Source organism: Psammomys obesus, unplaced genomic scaffold, assembly GCF_907164565.1.
Source record: "Psammomys obesus unplaced genomic scaffold, mPsaObe1.curated_primary_1811, whole genome shotgun sequence".
Taxonomy (NCBI): Eukaryota; Metazoa; Chordata; class Mammalia; order Rodentia; family Muridae; genus Psammomys; species Psammomys obesus.
In genome coordinates, this window is record NW_026596091.1 from 22,323,481 (window position 1) to 22,341,176 (window position 17,696).

The window sequence follows — 17,696 nt, forward strand, 5'->3', positions numbered from 1 at the left end:
GGCTCCCATCTGAAAGGTTAGCAGAGTACTGTACATAGTGTCAGGGGTTGGCACTCTCCGATAGGGTGGGTCTTTGGTTGGGCCAGACATTGGTTGGGCATTCCCTCAGTCTCTACTCCGTCTGTTCTCTCTTTATCTCTCCACACTTCATAGGCAGCGTAAGTTAGGAGGCAAAGATTTAGTGGGTGAGTTGGTGTTTCCCGCTCTTCACTAGAAGACTAGCTTAGTTACAGGATGTCCTCTTCCATCTCCATGGTCTCTGCTACTAGGAATCTTTGTTTGAATCCCTCAGATTCTCCCAGGAGCCTACCTTGACTTAACTCTCCAACTTGTCACAGAGATTCCCCACCCTCAGTTTCTGTTATCTCTACAGGCCTTTCATCCTTTTGCCCTTGCTCTCCTCAGGTCTGATCTCTACCCTCTTAACTATCTGTGCCCCCTCTCCTCCCCTGTTCCCTCTCTTCAGCCTTCACCTCTGTCTATTCTATCTCCTCTTCTGAGTGAGATTTATGCATCCTTACTTGGGTCCTCATTATTATCTTCTTTGGGTCTGTGCCTCATGGTATGCTTATCCTGTACTATATATCTAAAATCCTATTATAAGTGAATATTACCAGGTACATCTTTCTGGGTCTGGGTTACCTCACTCAGGATGATCTTTTCTAGTACCATCTATTTGCCTGCAAATTTCAGGTTTCTTTGTTTAATAGTTGAGTAGTGTTACATTCTGTAAATGTGCCACAGTTTCTTTATCCATTCTTCAGTTGAGGGGTATCCAGGTTGTTTCCAGATTCTGACTGTTGCGAATAAAGCTTCTATGAACATAGTTGAGCAAGCATCTTTGTATGGCAGAGCATCTTCTAGGTATATACCCAGGAGTGGTAGAGCTGGGTCTTGAGGTAAAGTTATTTCCAATATTCTAAGAAAGTGCCAGATTGATTTCAAAATGTTTGTAAAAGCTTACACTCTCACCAGCAATGGAGGAGTGTTCCCCTTTTTCCACAGTCATGCCAGCATGTGCTGTTGCTTGAGATTTTGATTTTAGCCAATTTGACTGAAGTAAGGTAAATCGCAGAGTCTTTTTGATTTATATTTCCCTGATGACTAAGGAAGTTAAGCATGTCTTTAAGTACTTCTTGGCCATTTGAGATTCCTCTGTTAAGAATTCTCTGTTTAGTCTGTGCTCCATTTTTTTAATTGGGTTACTTTGTTTATTGGTGTTTGATTTCCTCACTTCATTGTATATTTTGGATATTAGCCCTTTTTCATTTTTAACATACAAATTCCTTTTGTAATATAGAAAGCCATTGCAATTAAAAGAGAAAAAATATGGTATTTTTTAAATTATTTGCATTATTAATAAGGAGGCTTCATTGAAAAGAAGAGATAAGCAGAACCTCTGAGCCATAAAATCTCCATTATTTTATAGTATTTGCCCACTTCCACTTTGTTCCCCTAAAGAAGTCCAGTACCCATGTAGACAAACCCTGGGTTAACTGCAAATGAGATAAATAGTAAGTGATTTAGTTTGAGGTTACATAAAACCTTGTTTGAACTTGAGTACATCATACCTTAAACATGTTAGGAAAGCCAGTAAGTTGACTTTGGCCATGCCACAACTATAAGACAAGTATCTCATAAAAGTGAATCTTATCCCTTTCCTATAACACTAAGTGACTCTTAGCAATACTGTACAATACTAGTAGCAGAGACAAGAGTTTTCTAGAGAACAGTTGGTAAAAAAATAAATAAATAAATAAAGTAGCACTCATTTGTAATGCTCCAACACAAAAACATATCTAAAACAGTGAGATAAAGGATGCTTAAGTATTTGGATCCTCCTCTCTGAAAATGCAGTACCATTGAAGATCTAACCACTTAAGTACTGCTAAAGCTGACTATATGACACAGGAAATCCTAACATCATGGAAAAACCTAAAGTTGCTATTTTTGTCATATTTTTTTCTTCCCTTATAGGATATATTATCTCTCAGAACACCTAAAAGTCAAGGAAAATGAGAATGAAGCCAAGAACAGGCCAAACTGATAATGCCATGCTTTCTAATTTTGCAGGCTTGACACACACAATATTGAGTATTTGTGAGACACAGAAGCAGAAAATATTGACCTTATTTCCCTTGACTTACAGACCGATCTCCCATGAGGGCATTATCTCACCGTTATTATCACAGTTTCCCAAATTTACCACATCCGTTACAACTAGACTTCATACTACATAATTTTGTTGTTGGTTACCAAATATATATATATATATATATATACATACACACACACATATACATTCAAACCAACTTATGTGCAAATTTCTTCTGGCTAACTGAACTAATCAAATCAGGTTAGGTCAACTATTTGCCAATGTGTATAATTCCCAAGTGAACTGTACATAGCCCAATTTTTCCATTATTTACTTCTCCTCTTTTCTTTACTATTTTAATAAATTAAAAGTTATTGAAATAATAATCCACATTCCTGTAACCACCTCACTGTTACCACTTAGAAGCATTATTAAACATTATATAAAAATATTATCATGAGGATAGAAAGGTCCAACCCAAAGTTCATTAATAAAAAGGATTGGTACAAAATTTAAAAAAAAAAGTGAAACTTGTTACAATCTTAGAATTCACTCCTCAGTTTAAATTAAATATCTATTACATGTAATAGTCTAATTATCTATAAATATTTAAGAATGTAAAAACCCAAAGGACTCTGCAAACACTTAATACGGTATAATCAGCAGTTCCCTAATAAGAAGTAATGAACTAAAATAAGAAAAAAGAAAAACCTTAAGGACCAAATATACCTGGGCACAGGGTCTTTTCTGAGACTGACACTCATCCAAGGACCATCTATGGATATAACCTAGAACTTCCGCTTGGATGTGGCCCGTGGTAGCTCAATAACCAAGTAGTTTTCCAAAGTAAGGGGAACAAGAACTATTTCTAACAGGATCTCAAGGGCAGGCTCTTTGACCTCCCCCACCCAGGGGAGGAGCAGTCCTGTTAGGCCACAGAGGAGGACTTTGCAGCCAGCCCTGAAGATACCTGATAAAACAGGGTCAGATGAAAGGGGAGGAGGTCCTCCCCTATCAGTGGACATGGAAAGGGGCAGGGAAGAGACCAGGGAGGGAATGTGGGGTTGGGGAGGGAATGAGGGAGCGGGATACAGCTGGGACACAGAGTTAACAAAATGTAACTAAAAAGAAAAATAAAATTAAAAAAAAAAGAATAGAATATTCCAAGAGACAGAAGTTTTCAACAACAACAACAAAAAGAACAGAATCAAGTAAAGCTGTTTACTGTAATATAAGAAACTTCATAGGATATATACAAAGCAGTTGTCGTTGCTTTGCTATCAGCCTGAGCAAACGATGTTAAGAGTTCATGGTAAGGCAGCATACTATTTATCAGTTTCACCATGACGTCTGTGCTCAGGGAGCTCAGATCATATTGATGACCCGAGCCTCACTTTCCTGAGACTTTATAGGGTATTAGCACATGCTCCCCTGTTACAAATAAAAACAACAGACTAAATAGAAAAGCCTAAAATAGTGGTTCTACTTCTGCTTTGATAGGATATTGAGTCTTTGTTTACTTGGAATATTAAGCAAACAAAATATTGTTACCAAAAATCTCTTTTTAGAATAGAACTGCAACAGAAGCCACAGAAGTTCTACTTTGTGTAAGTCATTGTACTGTGTGCAAATAAAAGAAGCAACAGTGTTAATAACTGCTGGAGATAGTCAGACGTAATGGTACATGCCTTTAAACCCAGCACTCAGGAGGCAGAAGCAAGTGGATATCTGTGAGTTCAAGTCCAGGCTAGGCTACATAGTGAGTTCAAGGACAGACAGAGCTGAGTTGTTAGACCCTGTCTTGACAAAAGAAACAAACAAACAAACAAACAACAACAAAAGAAATGCCAGAGAACAAAGCATAGCCATGAATGGGGGAAGTTTATAAGTGTAATAAGAGGAAATTTGGAATGCTCAGGAGAAAAATTACACAAAGTAAATGGTTAAAAAAAGAGTAGACCTTAGCTAAGTCCAGGAATGCTATTCAAGAGTGAGTATTATGCCAACAAATGTAGTATACAACTATTCAGAAATCAGCCTTGCAGAACACAAAATAAATCTATCTTGCACAAAACAGAAGAGAGCTTGAGAGATAAAAGACAAATAGAAACTTAAATATCACATCCAGGATTTAGGAATGTATTACACATGTTCCCAGATTTAGTTTTTCAATGAAAAAAGTAAATAAACATACTTCTGTACATTGATGCAGGATACTACACAGAATCTGAGCAATAAAAGATATGAGTATGCACTCTGAACAAAATAATGTTCTCCTATAATATAGAAAAACAGCTAAAAATATTCTAGGAAAGAGCAGTCATTCAAACAGTATAAAAATAAGTATGTGTGATTTAACTGAATGGGGAAGAAGTAGTCCAGGCAAAGCAGTATTTTGGAAAAGGAAATTGATGGAATCATAAAATCAATCAGAAGTAGCAGCAGTGGAGCAAGCTATGATAAAGTCCTGCAGTACATGAGCACAAGGGAAGCAACATTTTGGACAGTATATTTGAATTAACCTCATGAGAAAAAGATTAGTTCATGTCTCTTGGCTGGCTTTCTGATGCTCCTAAGCATTATATTCAGACAGTCCACATATCCATAAAAGAGCTCAAGCCGGACTACGGAAGAATTTCTTGCAGTTAGATAATAGCTGGCATTCCTTGTAAAATGTGTATTATGTCCCCAAATGGAGTCATTTCCCTGGTCTCTGGCAGAAGGGATATATGGCTTCCTGTTGACTTGTACCTGTGGTTGTATATCAGACCCCATGCTGGCCTCCAGGCTCCTCAGTTCCTACTTAAAAACTAGGAAATCATGAAATTTCCAGGCAAATAGTGTTAACTAGAAAAGATCATCCTGAGTGAGGTATCCCAGAAGCAGAAATCCACACATGGTATGCATTCACTTGTAAGTGGATATTAGACATATTATATAGGATAAACATACTAAAATCTGTACACCTAAAGAAGTTAAGCAAGAAGGAGAACCCTGAGTAAGATGATCAATCCACACTCTGAAAGTCAAACGGGACAGACATCTGAAGAGGGAGAAAACAGGCAACAGGGCAGGATCCCAGCACAGAGGGCCTCTGAAAGACTGTACCCAGCAGGGTATCAAAGCAGATGCTGAGACTCATAGCTAAACTTTGGGCAGGGAATATTATGAAAGAAGGGGGAGTTAGAAAAACCTGCAGGGGACAGGAGCTCCACAAGGAGATCAACAGAACCAAAAATTCTGGGTACAGGGGTCTTTTCTGAGACTGATACTCCAACCAAAGACCATGCATGGAGATAACCTTAGAACCCCTGCACAGATGTAGCCCATGGCAGCTCAGTGTTCAAGTGGGTTCTATTGTAATTAGAATAGGGACTGTCTCTAAAGTAAACTCATGGGCTGGCTCTTTGATCACCTCCCCCTGAGAGGTGAGCAGCCTTACCAGACCATGAGGAGGACAATGCAGCCAGTCCTGATGAGACCTGATAGGCTAGGGTCAAAGGGAGGGGAAGACCTCCCCTATCATTGGACTTAGGGAGGGGCATGGGAGGAGATGAGGGATAGAGTGTGGGATTGGAAGGGGTTGAGGGAAGGGGTAGAGCTGGAATAAAAAGTGAATAAACTGTAATTATTTTTAAAAATAAATTCATTTTTAAAACGCCAACTCTCATCTTAATCTTTCTCACTTCCTCTTCTACCCTAAACTCCCTATATCTCACAGGCATTCCTCCCTGCAGCCACCCATCCTTCTGATAACCTGTTTACTTACTTGTTATCCAATTGCTTTCTTTCTATTTTGCGGTTCTCTCCTCTCCTTCTTTTCTCTATCTCATTGTATCTCCATTATTCTTTCCAACTCTCCCACTTCCATAGTCATTGTCATGGCCACTTTACTTCTTTTCTTTTTGCCTGTGACACTTACAGATACCTCTGGATATTTTTTTCACCTCATAATCTCACTTACACTGTTCTCATAATGGAGGGAACAGTATAGTAGTTTCTTCATTGTACCTCTCATATACACTAAATGTGAAGAAATGCTATTAGCCTAAGAAGCATGTATCTTCAGTTTTAAAGGAACAGGCAGAAAAATGCAAAGAACATATTATAAATGAAAGATTTAAAACTCAATACCACCTAGGAACTTTAGAACTCCAAGATATTGAGCATTATCTAATACGTACAAAATTAGTTAGTGTGTGGGTAGACTTACACACTTGGGCTTTATCAAGTTCACCATATCATTCTGTTGCATTCCCAGGATTGAATGTCATGTGTGTGACCTGCCTTAGAAGATGAACAGAAGTAACTGATTTCAGCTGCAGACTTGTGACACTTCATGATAGGCTAACAGCCATATTTTGACTAACCATGTGTAATTAAGTATTTCAGTTGGCACACACCTACACAACAGAGTCTCATTAGAAATTATTCCTCTGTGTCTGTTTTGATAGTCTGCAGGACAGAGCCTTTCAGAGGCCCTCTGTGGCAGGTTCCAAGCTTGTTTCTTGTTTTCTTTTTCTTCTGATGTCCTTCCTCTTTGCCTTTCTGGATGGGGATTGAGCGTTTTAGTTAGGGTCCTCTCTCTTGATTAGTTTCTTTAGATGTACAAATTTTAGTAGGTTTATCCTGTGTTATATGTCTATATGAGTGAGTATATACCATATGTGTCTTTCTGCTTCTGGGACAGCTCACTCAGGATGATCCTTTCCAGGTCCCACCATTTACCTGCAAATTTCATTATTTCCTTGTTTTTCAAGGGCAGAGTGCATGGAATCTTATGTAAGAAGTTCGAAATAGTAAGATCTGGAGAGGACAGGAACTCCACAAGGGGAACAACAGAACCAGAAAATTTGAACACAGGTGTCTTTCCTGAGACTCATACTCCAACCAAGTACCATGCACGGAGATAACCTAGAACCCTTGCACAGATGTAGCCCATGGCAGTTTAGTGTCCAAGTGGGTTACATAGTGATGGGAAGAGGGACTGCCTCTGACATAATCTGACTGGCCTGCTCTTTGATCACCTCCCCCTGAGTGGGGAGCAGCCTTACCAGGCCACAGAAAATGACAATGCAGCCACTCCTGATGAGATCTGATAGACTAAGATCAGAAGGAAGGAGAGGAGGACCTCTCCTATCAGTGGACTTGGGGAGGGGCATGTGTGAAGAAGGGGGAAGGAGGGTGGGATCGGGAGGGGAGGATGGAAGGGTTTATGGGGGGATACAAAGTGAATAAAGTGTAATTAATAAAAATTAAAAAAACAAAAAAGAAATTATTCCTCTGAAAACAGATATGGAAATCATATTTATTACAAAATCCAAAATGAAAATTATTTTGCAAAGCCATGTCAATTTCATATTTTTGCTATTTTTTAGATTTCTGTACAGAAAACCTGAAATATGGTGTTTTATTTTTTCCATTATTATTTTTATTATTTTATTATTTTTTATTATTATTATTTTACAGTGTATTCACTTTGTATCCCAGTTGAAGCCCCCTCCATCATCTCCTCCAGGTCCTACCCCCCCATCCTTCTTCCTCCTCCATCCCTCTCCCCTAGTCCACTGATAGGAGAAGTTCTCCTCCCCTACTCTCTGACCCTAGCCTATCATGTCCCATCAGGACTTCTTGGATCCACTTCTTCTATAGTCTGGCTAGGTCACCCCACCAGGGAGAAGAGATCAAGGAGCAGGCAACCAAGTTCCTGTCAGAGACTGTCTCTTCTCCTCTTAATAAGGAACCCACATGAAGGCTGAGCTGTCTATGGGCTACATCTGAGCAGGGGTTCTAGGCCCTCAGGAGGACTGCAGAGACTGATGCATCAACCAAATCTGGTACTTTAAATGGAATTTTATAGTCAGAGAAAGAGTGAATTTTTTGGATTATCATATGTAGAAATAATTTCTTCCAGAGTCAATGTATTCAGGTAAACATTATGCTTTAATACTGTTGGGTTATGGTATGCCTTTTTATTACTATATTCTAAATTATTTTTCCTCTGTGTTTAAGGGTTATTTTTTTTTCCTAAAACAACTTGATAAATACAATGAAAATCATGAAAATTTTTCTACAAAATACCTATGTATTTTCACTAAAAGATGACCAGTGCTACACACTTAATTAAATGTGCTCATTTCAGAGTTTTGGCTGTTCTCACATTCCCACAGAACGAGCTTTTCAAGATCAAAGCTGAAGAAAAAAGAGGACAAGGACTGGTATGTAACTCATTTTATTCAAATGCAAAATCAGACTAGTTATGAAGACGGAGACAGGCGAGGGCATTCTTTAACTCTGCATCTTTATTTAGTTACAGAAAATTTAGGAATCATATCAGAGGAAGTATTTCAAAATCATTTCAGATTCTTCGTTTGTGTGACCTAAGTGTTGTGTGTGTAATTATTATTTTTCCCTATTACTACCCAAGCTTTACTAAGGTTGATTTTTAAAAAAAGAAAGAAAGAAAAAGAAAAGAAAAAGAAAAAAAGCCAGTTATTGAATAAACACAAATTATGTGTAAAGAGAAGAGCTCTTCTGCTCTGACCAAAGTGTAGGAAAACAAACGTGCAGACATATATGCGCTCCTTAGATCAGCAGCATTGAGCATTGTGGAACCCTTGCCATAATAATGAGTATTGCATTTTGGCAGGTAAGGGCGTTCTTGTTGGTGATTCAAAGTTTATTTTGCGATTCCATGAATTTGGATTACTCACCCTCTACAAGGAAAATTATAGGTAATTATTGTCATTATAAATCATGACGCTAATCATAACCAAAACTCAAGTACAAACATTTTCAGATTAGTCAAATGTCACTGAAATTATATTAGTATTTTCTGCAAGAGATAGGATTAGTTAAGACAAGTTTATAGACAGACAGTACATCCTCACACTTAATCATAAATTTGTTACAAAAGCAAATATCAATAGAAAAAGAAATGGGGCTTTATCATTTTTTCTTTATCACACACCTACATATTGAGTTTTTGGTTCTTTCTACTAACAGAATGAAGAATAAACATATATTTTACCTAAAATACCCCTAATGTTAATGTTAAAATCGTACCAATTACATTTTTGCTTTCAAATTTATGAAATTTCATCTTATTCTAACTTTTGTTTTGGAGAGAAAGATGAGACCTTATAAGACCTTATAAATGGATTCTAACGTTTAAAAATTAACATTTTCTTATTGTCATTTGACCCCCCCATCAAAGCAACAAAGGGTTGCATTGAGATCTGGCTAGTCCTTACTCGAAGTTACTCTATATTGCATAAAACAGTGGTTGTTCAGGTTGTACCCTGCCCTAGAAAATTCCCTTTCACAAGGGCTTTCTTTCAACTGTCTTCTGAGAAAGAAGGATGATGGCAGGCTCTGGGTGGACCCTGAAACGCCATAGGAGCTACTATCCACACAACACGGACTTGTGCCTAGGAATAGAAAAGGAGCCATTCTTTAAGTTTATTGTGGAGACTGTGAGATATTTGGGCATATTAAAATCCTAACAAGGAAACCAGGCTCCATAATTTATCTGACACGCTATAGGGAAAAAGGGCTATAAAAGTGACTCCTTAGACAAGTTCTGCTTCCTATATGCAAATGCTAATATTAGCCTGTCTAATATTTTTTAGTCAGTCAACTTTAAGCAAGAGTGTTATCACAAGGGTCACATAATTGCTCTTGAAGGATGTTTGCTGTTTTGTATTTGCCCTGAAATAACCCTAGCATACCAAGTATCCTCAGTTTCATTGCTCTGTCATCACACGTAAGTTTGTCCACAGGTTTTCGGGGTGTGAGCATTTTCACACTTTGTTTGACACAGCGACATTTTCAACTGATCTTTTTGAAAAGGGCACTGTAGAGAATAAAAACATCTTCTGGTGGATAAGAGCTCACCAGCCTAGAAGCAATGCATTCAAGAGATTTAACACCCAAATTGTGGTTATATTCATGCCAACATTAATATGCTTGAAGTAAATGATTGGCTTATAAATATAAATCAAAATTTAGAACATTTGTTCCTTGTAATATCATCTCGGATCATATAGAAACTGACTGTCCACCCCAATTTACTATCCATTAACAAATATAACTGAATAAGAAATCTGTAATTAAGCATAAATAAACAAAACGATCATTAATATAACATTATTCTACTGCACATACTATATTGTGGCATGTAAAGTATACTGCACCCTTATTCATAGACTCCTAAACAGATATCCAGTTCTTTAGTCTAAATTACGTCTGGGTCTCCATGTCCTGTTCATAGTTCTCCAGCAATGCAAACGTTAATGAAGTTCATATGCACAGATATTTTTCTTCTCTCCATACCTGTGCACATTCTTACACTAAAAGGCTGAGTCTTGCCAAATGTATACCACACATAAGTACCGCTCTAGTTAAAAAAGCTAGATACATCTTAGACCAAATCCCTCTTTTGCCCCACAATAAGCAAACTACTGCTTATTTTCATTCTAGATCAGGGCTAATTTGAATTCTATCCTTATAAATTTGTTTCTTCTGTTCTAGAACTTATGAACAGCATCATACAGCAGAGGTTGGCACTATAACTAGGGGCCAAAGCCAACTTGGCATCTATTTTCATAGATAAAAGTTTATTAGAACACAGTGAAACTCATTGGTGTTTTATCTGTCTGATTACATGCTATATTAGCAGTTAACTAATTATTGCCAAGACTACATGGCTCATAAAACCTAAAATATTTACAGTCTTACAGCAGCAGTTTGCCAACCTTTATCATACGATATGTACTCTTTGTATCTAGGATTTTCCCCCTTGAGCATAGTTTAGAGCTTCATTCATTTCATTGCATTTCTTTACAAGGTAAAGTTTCCTCATTGCTGAGTCGCTGCTGAAGGTAATTCCACTGTGTGAATACAAGAGAATTATCAGCTGCTTTGTTAATGAAAATTTGTACTGTTTTAAATGTTGGCTATTGCTAATATATATTATAACGTAAATAATGTGAGTAAAATCGTATTCCAGCAATCGCTCTACCTTTGTGTTATATAAGTACCTCAAAGTGGAAGAGGAATAGTTCATCAGAAACTTGCCAACTGCTGCAACTGTGCCATACAGGACCCGCTCTACCAGTCTAAGGCACTGAAAATTCTCACCAACTCTTGGGCTGTAATTTGGTTTTTCATCATTTGTAATAATGTTGCCTTTTGGTTCCAATTTATATTTTGCTGATCACTTAATCATGCTATGCTTTCATTTATATTCTTGTTCACACATATACTGTTTTTTCATGCAGCTCTGGCTCAAGTTGCATGCAAATCTGTAAATCATATGTGCTAGCATGTATTTCTTATTAGTTACTTAGGTACAATAAATTTTCTTTCTAAAAGTTGTTTTAGCAATTATAGTTGCTTGGCATTTTCACGTCAATTTATCTTTCAAATTTCTACCAAAAGAAAAGAAAGAGCCTGATGAAATTTTCATTAATACTGCTTGTCAGCACCTCTGTTTTGAGTGTTTTACATATTGAAAGTGTTCACTTCACCAGTTTTATGGTGTTGAATGATATTTGTGAATACCTTTTATAAAACATGACAGATTTCCTTTTATTTGTAAGGTATGGGATTTTTACCATGAAGAGATAATTACATTTTGTAATGTGTATGTAATACGATCACAAAGGCTACCTACTTTATGTGATTAGTTTCACGGACTGAATTTAAAGTTAAGCCAATTTTTCAGTCATGATACTATATTGGCATATTTAATTTAATGCTTCATTAATTTGGTCATAGATAGTTTTGTCATTTTTTCAAGAGTTTTGTTAAGCAAATTTGTACTTATCATTTTACTTTGATTATGAAGACTAATGTAAAGTCCTTGTAAGGTTTTTATCCATTTGTTTATTAATATGTGGCTTCAGTAAATTAATTGAAAACACCTATTCTGTTTCCGATTTAGATATGTTTGTTTCTATTGTATGTATAGGAGTGTTCTGTCTGCATGTAGTGTACCACAGGCATGCCTGGTGCCTGTGGAAGTCAAAAGACGCATTGGGTACGATGGACCTGGAGTTATGGATGTTTGTGAACTGCGATGTTAGTTTTGGGAACATAATCCAAGTCTCTGTAACAGCAGCAAATGCTCTTAACTTCTGAAACATCTCTCCAGGTCACTGAAATAATTTTTTGTTGGATGGGCTTATCTTTATTAAATTCTGAAATTTCACTACTGAATCTGAACTATCCTCTTTTTTTTTTTTTTTTTTTTTTTTGCAATAAGACAGACACAGCACCAGGAGACCAACAGAGCCAAAAAACCTGGGCCCAGTGGGGCCTGCAGAGACTGATACTCCAACCAAGGACCATGCATAGAAAGAACTTAAGACCCCCTGCTCAGTTTCCAAGTGGATTCCCTAGTAAGGAGTGCAGAGCCTGTCTCTGACATGAATTCAGTCGCCAGCCCTTTGATTAACTCCCCTTGGATAGGGGAGGGAGCAGCCTTACCAGGCCACAGAAGACAATGCAGCCAGTGCTGATGAGACCAGATAGGCTAGGGTCAAATAGTAGCAAAGGAGGACCTCCCCCATCAGTGAACTAGGGAAAGGGCATAGAAGGAGAAGAGAGAGGGTGTTTTTGTTTTGTTTTGTTTTGTTTTCTTTTGTTTTTAAGTACCAATAGATGTTCTAAAAATGTAAGGTTTTTATCTCTATTTTTTTTTCCTTGTGCCATGTAAATGACTTATGACTGGTTTTAAACTATATTGTTTAGGAAATAATGATGAGAACAAGGGAAAGGGCATAGAAGGAGAAGAGAGAGGGTGTTTTTGTGTTTTTTTTTAAGTACCAATAGATGTTCTAAAAATGTAAGGTTTTTACCTCTATTTTATTCCATTTTGATAAAACAATACTCTGTAAGACCTCGATGCTTTGAAAGTTATCCAGCATTAGTTTATTAAATGACATATTTCATCATGTTGATTTTTTTCTCTATACTAAAAAGCACAGATAATTTATGTTCTTGCTTGTAGCTCTTGTTTAATGGCAAATTTGTCAGTTTTCTTGATAGGCCTGTACAGATCACAACAGTAGAGATTTAGGATTTAGTAGTCAGTCTGTTACTGAAAGAGAGGTGATGATAGTGTCTGTAAACTTTCATCTTTCTTCATATATTTCTACCTGGATTTTCTTGGTGTTATTTTTAGCTCTTTTGTGTAAGGTTACTATATATTTAGAATTGTTTTTTCTTCCAGATGAATGCTCGCAAACTTGAAGCCTTATAATGAACTTGAAAAATTAATGAACACTTCATGTACAGTCAAATTTTAATTCAGGACTAATGACACACATACCCTAAAAAGCCAAGTCCATGCTCTGCTAGCACAGCTAAGTAATTTGTGATATATAGCTGTCTCAAATCAATTTTGTTTGAGCTTCTTTAGCAATATTTTTTGCCTAAACAGTTTGCCTCAACAAGTATTTCTGGGGAACTACATTAATCTAATCAAAATGTTTAAAACAGTATCAATACCATAATATTTGAGGAATTCATTTCCCTCAAAAACCATCTTAATGTTAATAAAACTTACACAATTTAATATCTTCTTTTACATATGAGAAAAAAAAAAGTTCCATTCCCTAACATGCAAGTCTCATTCTTTTTCAGTTTTGTTTCACATCTTTTACTTTAAAAAGACAATTCTTTTATGGTTCCCTGTCTTTCTCCTAAAACCTTATTAAATGCAGCTGATAAGTACCAGCTCACGCTAGTGGCATTCTTTTATGGAATGTTTCACCCTAACCTCGATTTATAATGTCATCATGTCTCTTCCAAGTTATCCATTATGGCTTTTTACAGAACGTTTTGAACATGGAAAATACAGGTCACTCTTCCCCAGATTCCTGTTTCTTTCCTAGCAAACAAAACAAATAACGTGGATCTGTGTCTTTTGGGTTAGGCAGCCTTTCATTCCCAGTATCAATTCCGCTGTCACTGTAGTATATATAAGTCACAACCTCAACATCTCAGTGGCTTACTACACCAAATATTTACTTCTTGTTCGCGTTATGTAAGAGCTGATAATTTGCTGAGGCACTGCTCCAGCTGTGGCTCCACATCATGTATTATTCATCTAGCTCCATGGTTAAAGGAACACTCCCAACATGGCTCATGCCAATGGTGACATGCACAGTAGCATAGGCGATGTATTTTATAACCAGGGAGCCCTTTGATAGAACAAATTTACTTCGAAAGTCCTATGCTATAGTCAGCTAGAAGAGAATCAGACAGAAATGATTCAGGAGTAGGAAAAAATAAGACAACATGGTAAACAGATTAAGGAGTACGCCCTAGTGTCTTGTTCTCATTTGTTCTGTTTTTAATTACCCTTCCTGAATGTTAGCCCACTGACCAATAGCTGCTGTCTGATCACTGGCAGATGTCTAGTATGGATGCAGATGGCAGAAGACCACCCTGTAAGCTTCCCCTTCTGTGACCTCTCAGACTGACTAATGCCTTCTCTCCACCTTAAAACTGTCCTTCTACTGGCTACGGAGGTGGCTCAGTCAATAAAATGCTTTCCATTCAAGCTTTCCATTCAAGGCCGTGAGTTCACATTCACACTGCCATCATTAAACACTGTGTGTGACAGTATGCACTCATAATCGCAGTGTGAATGAGGGAGTGAATAGAGGTGTATTCATATAGATCACAGGCCAGCCAATCTATCTTCTGACCTCTAATTCAAGGAGCAGGCCAATTTCTAAAACCAAGGTGGAGAGCAACTGAAGAAGACACAAGATGCTGTCGTCTGTCTTCAACATATGGAGTGTACCCCTGTAGACATGTGTACATATACAAAATCCTTCTTTGACAATAATAGTAATGATGGAGATGATGGTGATAATGATAATTATCATATTAATTGCATCCTAGACATTTATGTCTTCATCTCCTTCCACAGAGGCATAAATTTTCACTCATAAATCAATCAGTTTTCAAAATACCATACTAACTGCAAAGTGATAGCTTAGATGTGACGTATATTATCACCTTTTCATTCCATTGGCCCTATCCAAATAATGTTATATGGATTACCTGAACGTTTTGGAGATAAGAAATTAATCTATCATGTGGATGAGAATTATGAATATTTAACAAAATAGTATAATTCATCACACTTATCTATTCCTGAAGCAAGTAGAAGTTATATGTATAGGATGAGCAATGAGATGCCTCCTAATTTCCTGATAAGTGATACAATTCCAAGTGGATGAATAGATGAGAAGGAGTTTGAAATCCAGCTGTAAGGGAAGAAACCTTACCTCTGTAGAGATTTGAATGGGAAAGGGTACCATAAGCTTATATATATATATATATATATATATATATATATATATATATATATATATATATATATATATGAATATTCAGGCCCCAGATGGTAAAGTTGTAAGGTATATTAAAGTGGTAAGGTATTTTTATTAAAATTTATTTTTTTATATTTATTCACTTTACATCTCAATTGTAGCCCTCTCCCTCCTGTCCTTTCTGTCCTTCCTCTCTCTTCCTCCCTATTCCCCTTTCCTATTTATCCAAAAGGGATAACCCTCCTCCCTTACCATCTGACCCTACCGTATTAAGTCTCATCAGGACTGCCTACATCCTCTTCATCTGTGACCTGGCAAGGAACTCCCTAGCAAGAGGAAGTGATCAAAGAGCAGGCAACAGAGTTTACATCAGAGACAGCCCCTATTCTCCTTACTAGAGAACTCACATGAAGACTGAGCTACCTATTGGCTAAATCTGAGCAGGGTGTACAGGTCCTCTTCATTCATGGTCCTTGATTGATGAATCAGTCTTTGTAGGCCCCCGTGGGCCCAGATTTGTTGGCTCTGTGGCTCTTCTTATGGAGCTCTTGTCTGTTAAGGGTCCTTCTATTCCCCCACTCTTTCCTGCGACTCCCTGCACTCTACCCAAAGTTTGGCTGTGAGACTTACCATCTGCTTTGATCCCCTGCTGGGTGGAGTCTTTCAGAGGACATTTATGGTAGGCTCCCATCCTATTCTCTCTCTTCAACCTCTTCCAGTGTCTATTCTATTTGCCCTTCTGAAAGAGAAATAAGCATCCTCCCTCAAGTCCTCCTTATTAATTAGCTTCTTCAGGTTTGTGGATTGTATTACGGTTATCCTGTATTATATAGCTAATAACTGCTTATAAATTGAATTTATTTTATGCATGTTTTTCTGGTTCTGGGTTACCTCACTAAGCATGATCTTTTCTAGTTCCATCCACTTGTGGCCTGCAAATTTCATGATTTCCTTGTTTTTAATTCTTGAGTAGCATTTTGTTGTATAAATATACCACAATTTTCTGTATTCATTCTTCAGTTGAGGGGCATCTAGGTTGTTTCCAGATGTTGACTATTATAATAAAGCTGCTATGAACATAGTTGAGCAAATGTCCTTGTTGTATGAAGGAGCATCTTTTCGGTATATGCTCAAGAGTGGTATAGCTGGGCTGTGAGGTAGCCCTATTCACAATTGACTGAGAAAGCACCAGATTGATTTTCAAAGTGATTGTACAAGTTTGCACTCCCACCATCAATGGAGGAGTGTTCCCCTTTCTCCACATCCTCGCCAGCACGTGCTGTCCCTTGAGTCTTTGATCCATGTTCATGAATCAATAGGATCAACATAGTAAAAATGGCCATCTTACCAAAAGCAATCTACAGATTCAATGCAATCCTCATCAAAATACCAGCACAACTCTTTACATACCTCAAAAGAACAATTCTGAATTTCATATGAAAAAACAAAATAAAACAAAAACAGAATAGCTAAAATAATCCTGTACAATAAAAGATCTTAAGGAGGTATCTCAATCCCTGATCTCAAGCTTCATTATAGAGCAAGAGTAATAATAATAATAATAATAAACCACATGGTACTGGCATATAAACAGACTAGTGGATCAATAGAATCAAATTGAAAACCCAGAAATAAGCCTGACACCTGACACTTGATTTTTTACAAGGGAGCCAAAACCATACAATGGAAAAAAAGATAGTATCTTCACCAAGTGTTTCTGGTCTAACTGGATGTCTACATGATGATACGGTCTTATTGGAGGATGTGTTTCAATGGAAGCAGGACTTGAGGTTTTAAAAGATGACACTACACCCTGTTCTCACTCACTCTATCCTGGCCCTGACCCTGGCCTCCTACTTGGGGAACAAGATGTAAGCCCAGATGTTCCTACACCATGTCTTTGCTCAGTCATCATGCACTCTAATCCTCTGAAACTGTAAACTGAAATTAAATAGCTTCTTTTATAAATTCTCTTGGTCATGGTGTTTGATCACAATTGAATGTTACTAAGACAACCTCTGAGGACCAGTGACTCACAGACACATTGTGATCAGTAACCGATGAATTGTGTTTTTCAGAGTAGAGTTTCAGCTGAAATTTGTATAATCCTTTTTTAGTCATTTCCAAAAATCTAGAATTAAAGGTTGCCTAACTGATCTTTAAGGATAACTGTAACTAGTGAAATCCATATACATATCTAAACTTTGAATACACCAAATGTACAAATACATACAAATTGGATTGGAATA